Consider the following 7686-nt stretch of genomic DNA (forward strand, 5'->3'; position numbering starts at 1 on the left):
AGTATTATGGCGTAGTTCATTGAACTCACCGGATTGCTATAGAGGCCTTACATATGACCAGGAAAGTTGAAAAAGAAGGAGGAAGAACGGAATTAAACACCTCAAAAGAAATAAGTCCCCCTCTGAACATGTCGTCATAACATCGTAAGGTTTCGTTTTGTACCAACAAAACTAACTTTGAAATAATTATATGACTGTTTACTAAGTGCTGTGTGAAAATGAGAGATTTCCATGACTTGAGGGCTGAATGAGCCTAAATTGAAGACAAAAAGTGCCCTTTCCAAAAGTCACAAAGTAGGCCTATGCTTGTTAACTGCAAAGCGTATTGGGACAAGGAATGGAACTGACCATCTTACAACTCACTGAGCTGAACTCTGCAACAAGGGGATTTGCATGGCTGAATGATCAAGAATCGATACACATTACAGTAAATGTCCACTTGGTGAGGATTTTAAACTGCACTCAAACACATGGGGTTTTCCATTAGTAACAAGCCATGAATCAACTTTTATGACAAGCATAGGCCTACTTTGTGACTTTTGAAAAGGGCACTTTTGCCTTCAATTTAGGCTCATTCAGCCCTGAAGTCATGGAAATCTCTCATTTTCACACAGCACTTAGTAAACAGTCATATAATTATTTCAAAGTTAGTTTTGTTGGTACAAAATGAAACCTTACGATGTTATGACGACATGTTCAGAGGGGGACTTATTTCTTTTGAGGTGTTTATATCCTTGAGATAATCCCGTAGGTTATCCTGTCGCACCTATTCATAGTCCTTTATTCTCAAGTAGTTACACATCTACTTGAAAGTAGCCTTTGATGTGATGTGTGTTGCCGACTACGGTTGATTAATTTTCACTCCAGAATTGAAACCATATCCAATGTTTCTATAGATAATTCCTTGAAAGTATGACACGTGTGTGTTAAGTACCTGATGTTGCTCTGCAGGATACCACACGTGGATACTATAAGAAAGAAATGTAGTTTTGTAAAGATTCCAAAAAATCCGCCCATTTTGGAACATATATTAATTATTTAGGAGAGTGTTTTAGGATTTTGTTAGAAACGGGATGATTTTTGATCATCTATATTTTATTGTTTTAATGTATTTTCCTGTCATTTCCTGCAAACCTAATAAAGATAGTTTGATAATTGAAAATAGTCTGTATCATAAATCGTAGAGGTTGAAAGCGTAACCAAGCGTGCAAAATTATTATTTGCCATGGAACTTCGGTCATATTTTATTTGAAATAAACTGGATGTTAGGATCTGCATGCATGGTATGCATTGTATTGATGGTATACAGACACTGACCTTTCCCTAAAACTAGTAAGCAGCAACTTGTGTATCACACCCGTCATGGGTTCGAACCCTTTTGTTGTATTTTATTGTTAAACCTAAATAGCGTGATTTCTTTTGAATGAGCGGTAACACACATATTTTGTTTGAGGATAGCTGGATCTATCTCCTTTCTTTACATCTTCTCTGATATGACGTATCATTCCGTAAATATGGCGGACTACTCAAATGCATTCAACAAAAGCATGATTGCAATCTACCGCGACAGTTCGTCTCGCACACATAACCCTGCACTACGATCAAATAGGTTAATGACAACATTTGATTGAATGGACTGCACTCCGCCATAACTACGGTGAAGGACACCGGCTCAAATCCTTTGTTTGGAGCCAATCGATAATTTCATGCAGGGCTTCTATTCCAAGTACTTTGATAATACAGATTATAATGTACTAATGGGTTGAGGCGATTGCATTGAAAAACCTAATAAATTATTCATAACAGTTAACGAAATGTATATTTCAGAATAATCCAAAATTATCAAGTTATTGAACAGGAAGGATGAATATAACTGACGAGTTTCTTTTTGTGCCTGGTGTAGTGTGGAAACCGTAGAGCAGGTGATGTGGACATGACACAAGAAAACTAAGGCTAGTTTATTTATTTATTTATTTATCTATTGATTGCCAACATTTTCCAATAAATCAGCGCTCAGACACAATAGAACAATGAACCCCGCCGTACGTTGATTTTCTCCATCAACTGATCAAGGCATTTTGTGATTATAACATGAAGCATATCATCATACATATTATGTAAGCATATGATGTAAAACAAGGAGCAGTATACGCCGTAGAAGTAACGTAGTTAATCGGATTAACTACCATAGCAATAGATAAATACAATTTTGACTATACCGCCCTGCACTACAACGTTCACGCGGTACCGATGCATGAACCATAGATGTCAAAGAAAGGCTTATCACTCGCACCTGTAAGATAAGTATAATTGAAAAGAGCGGTATTGTATTCAATCTATGTTTGTTGACATACACAGGTAATTAGTGCAATCTGCTTGTAGTTCAGGGCGGTCTATTCAAAAATTGTATTCATCTATTGCTATGGTAGTTAATCCGATTAAGACGTCACTTCTACGGCGTATAGAGGTTGTGCATCATTCCGTAAATAGAGGCCTTGCATGTGACGTATCATCCCGTAAATATGGCGGACTACTCAAATGCATTCAACAAAAGCATGATTGCAATCTACCGTGACAGTTCGTCCCACACATAACCCTGGACTACGATCAAATAGGTTGATGCCAACATTTGATTGAATGGACTGCACTCCGCCATAACTACGGTGAAGGACACCGGTACAAATCCTTTGTTTGGAGCCAATCGATAAAAGAATGCAGTGCCGCTATATGGCGGACTACTCAAAGGCATTCAACAAAAGCATGATTGCAATCTACCGCGACAGTTCGTCTCACACACATAACAAATGCACTACGACCAAATAGGTTAATGACAACATAGGTTAACAACATTTGATTGAATGGACTACACGGCGCCATAACTCCGGTGAAGGACACCGGTTCAAATCCTTTGTTTGGAGCCAAAGCATGCAGGACCTCTAGTTGCAGTACAAATGATACATTTGCGTGGAAGCAAAACCGTAGAGCAGGTGATGTGGACTTGAAATAGGAAGACCGAGGTTAGTTTATTTATCTACTACACACGGTATATATAATGAATCATTTTATTTCATTGTTTAATGACCAAATCTATCCTGAGTTTATTGCAGTAGGCCTAGAAATAATGCCAAGTTTGTTATGTAAATTGTAAATTTGGTTGTTTCAAAAGACATGGTATCAGGGAACTTAACATGATATCGGGAATTGCCTCTCACGCATGATCGCACAAAGTGAATGCCCCCGTCATACTTCCATGCCGCTTGCCGCTACGGCAAGAGGCAAGACGTATTAGCCAATGACAAGCTTCGATTGTGTCCGTTTGCCTGCAATGCGCGTGCGTCATGCCGCTCAGCGACAAAAGTATGAAACAAGCATTGGTCGGACTTCATGTCTAAAAAGTGACATAGGTCAATATCCTTCCCGACATGCTTAGTAGCCATGTCCTTAGAAGATTATTATTCTTGTGATCCACACACTATGTACACGTATACATTTGGCCACATTTTATTATACGATAAATACGAATTTATTAAACATGGTAACAAATATTCTCTAACACAGTGTCATCGCCCCGATATCTTCATGGCAGAAATCGCCATGGTAGGTTGAATCCACCGCCACGCATGGCCATTTTGTTCCGACCTGTTTAATAGTTTTGAGACGCATAATGGACCGAAGGACATCTGACAATAGCCCGGTGACTGACCTCGCTGTGTGTGAGTGAGCATGGTACGCCATGGGTTATCTGCTTTTAGACTACGTCCACGATTGGCCTATACACTGCGCGATATAGTTCGGCCCATATAAAATCAGAATTATTGTCAGTTTTTGAGTTCAAGACGCAAGCTTCTTTCTCAAGACGCAAGCTAACGACTATCATATCTGTTCAATACATATATTCAAGTGCAAGGAACCACATCTGGTTTCTTTAGACGAAATCAATTACGGGAGATTATTCATCATTTTCTACCCCGGTAGCCAAAGATTTTCGCCTGAATATCAAATTCGTGCATAGCACATTCACGTGTATCGATCCCGGGTATTGATTTTAGTATCTCTGATGTACCAAGTAATTATTAGCCAGGCGATGTCGGTGTGTGGTAGGCATATTATAAATTCGGGCTATTAAATATCTTCCTGACCAGCCAGATCTGCGCATAGTCAGAGGGATGAGACTGCATAGGGTTAAATGTCGGGACCTAGGTCACAATTGAGAAGAGATGAGGTCCGACCAACGGCCATTTGCGGAAGTAAAAAGTCACGTCTATGACATGTACCATAGTCTGCCTATTAGGAAGCTGACACTGTGTATACTTTCAGTCATCTGGGATTTGATCAATTAGTGGATAATTAAATCTGGTCAACCAGAAAAACTCACTTTTTGGTCAGATGGAATCACCGACGTTTCGGCCAAAACCTTTGACCTTTGGCTGGGTGGATGATTTAGGGTCATCCGAGGTCAATCGATGAGGAAGTTGCTTGATGACAAACAATTGTGATTTTAAACCATTTTAGTATATCATTTTGGCCCTATATATTTTTTGTTTACTGTATCCTAGTAACTCAGATGTGTGTTTCATAACAAAACATAATTTATTCTTTTCAAGTAGAGTACTTGAATAGAATACATTAAATCTTTTGTTATACTATTTATAGAAAATGTACTCAGCCAGGCACGCTAAAATAAAGCTCTTCCACAGTGGATGCTAGCCAATTTAATACTATGTAGCTTCTATCATGTGTTGTTAGGAAAAGAGATTTCAAAGGCTATAGGTCATCATATGTCAGGTTATAGGTCACTTGGTTCAGGTCAAATTTAGACACCATTTTGAAATACATGTGATAGTCTGTGATATCATAATGCGGCATCAATTTTGATATTTTGTCTAGTTTGTCTTTTACTGGATTATATTAAAAAGGTATGTGGTGGATATAATAACATACCTTGGGACGTAAATGGTGAGTACAATTGAAATGGATTGGACAAACAAAGGTAAAATAGTTACCAAAATCACAAAAGTGAAGCTTACGAAAAACTACCTAATATTAGGCATATCACCTCAAAAATAATCGCAGCAGAAACATGTTATTTAATGTTCCTACATTATTGAGCTTTATTAAAGCATCAAAAATCAAAAAACAGAATTGAAATCGGTCAATGCATTGTGACGTAGTGTCAATTTAAAGATGCTCGTAGATGGAATGAAATCCTGCCACAAATGGCTGTAATGACAAAATTGGCACATTTTAAGATTTTGAAGGTATATTTGGACGCTTGCTTGAAAAAGCAGCGTTAATTTAAATATCACATGTTAAATGCATATCTTTCCTGACTTCGTTACAGAAAACAAAATTAAAAAATCTATCATTGAATAATTATAATAAATTAACCAAATATACTATTTTAGCAATTTCGGCCAATCTGCAGACAAATTAAATCTCAAAAAATGACTAAGTTCAGCTAATTAATATGCAAAATTGATGCCAAGAGAAAACCGTACATGATATAAAGGTGCGGTTTTTTTTGCACACATATGTATACAAAGTTCTTTCAATTGATAACAAAAAATACACAAAAAGTAATTAATTATGCAAATTAGGTAATTACAGCTAATTATGTATTTATGATATTATTATGCAAATTAGGCATGAGTAATTTTAGGTTTTTTTCAATATTTAATGAACGTCTGTTCATTCATCATAAATTTTTTAATTAGGATTCTGTTATGAGGTTGAATAAATGAACTGCAGTTAATTATTTAAAAACAATACAAAAAATAAAAAATTGACATTTTGACGGTGTCTGGAAAATAATTTTCATTTTTACTGTAAACATGGTATGTGTCACCATTACTCAAAGCCAAGTCCGAAAAGTAAAAATTAAAATTCAGTTGCAAAGAGACTTTAAATTAACATTTTGTCATCTGGATTAACATGGGAGGATAATCGGTAAAAGCAAAAGCTATTTTACTGTACCGCGTATACAAAAATAGTATGGTTTTGGACACACACAATGGCTTAGAGCTATTGTGGTTTGGAAAATTACTCCCTAAAAATATCATTGATTAATGTTTTGCTTCAACTAGTTTTAGGGAAGTGTTTCATTCGTTGTCGACGGAATTAATTTACATGCTAAGAAAGATTAGTATTTCAGCTAAATGGTGGTAGTTCCTTTACTTCAATAGGCCTATATTTACTGATTTATGAGCGATCTTCAAAAATCCATAAAAACAGGCAGTAGCTCTCAAACAAAACAATTTTTTTTATTTAAGGACCCGATGTTAGCCTCGGAAAGGCTTCACACACCATATATTAAAAATTTAAACAATTTGGATAAATGAAGCATATGAAGAAATTCATTTATCGACATGGATGTTTTCTAAAATTGGCCAAATTTGAAGCGCGCCCTTTTCAATTCACTGTTATGCTTGCATGCACAGTGTAGCAGAATTATTGTGCAGCCACTGTGACATACCTACTAATATGGTGGTATAGGTGACGAGAAATGCATTTTTTTAACATTGCTGTAGTATGGTTGTGGTAACCTGTTACCTATGGCTTAATTTAGTTTCAGTGAAATAATGTCGCTAGTTAAAAATACAAAATATAGCTCAGTATTTAAAATAGAAGCATTTTGACCAGTTCGTTTTTTGATAACGGAACCACTTATTCCCATTTTACATATCAATCAACGTATCCAAAATTTTAACGAAATCTGTTGATAGTAAGCATTCCAAAATGAAGTGAATTTAAAACATCAGTGATGTACCACCTTTGGCTTCTACCTTTAAAAGCACGTAAGCTACATTGATACCGATGCCACCAATAGAACGAGAAGATTTGCCCCTTCATTTTGCATACCACTTAGTCCAATTGTTTTCCTCATTTCTTCAAAAAATGCAAAAAACGTAAAATAAAAAAGCAACGGGTGTAGTACCCCCTTAATAGACGACAGACTTGATTCCTCAGTGAGTCAATTGTTGGCCGTTTATGACTTACATTACAGTACAGTTACAGGATCTGTGGGTAGGCCTACATAAAGCGGACTCATAAAAAGACTTTTTGACCAAATATATTGTGTCCGAAATATCCGCTTTCTTTCATTCCTTTTCCTCTCTTTTATTCCTTCCCGATTTCCTTAATCATCTAAACTTTCTTTTACTTCTTTCTTTTAAATGTAGATGCGTTCATCAAGTATTCATAGTTATAAAATTATCTCAGGCAGAAAGATGCGTTATATTATAACCAGTGTGGAGATTTTACTACTGATCTATATTGGATATCGTCTGCATGACGTTGACGTAACCACTAGGGTCTGTGACGGAACATGCATATCTGGAAATGTTGATCATAATATCAAAATGCAAAGGGAAAACTTGATTCAACCAGTTTTACGTATCAGAGGAACTAAACAGGTACGATACCGGCAAAGTAATTTTTACAAGAACATTATACATGAGATAATTATTATTATTTATTAACAGTGATAAGAATATGCACGAGCTATCAAACAATTTCGTCTCAGATCTAGGTAGAACGGAACCCATGACCATTCAATATTTAAAGGAAGGTGACCTGATATATTTGGAAGGTGACCTGATATATTTGGAAAATAGAATTCTTTGAAATTGACGTATAACATAAAATAAAGATATCGACAAAAAATGTCGAATTGAATATATGAATACA

Source organism: Amphiura filiformis, chromosome 12, assembly GCF_039555335.1.
Source record: "Amphiura filiformis chromosome 12, Afil_fr2py, whole genome shotgun sequence".
Taxonomy (NCBI): domain Eukaryota; kingdom Metazoa; phylum Echinodermata; class Ophiuroidea; order Amphilepidida; family Amphiuridae; genus Amphiura; species Amphiura filiformis.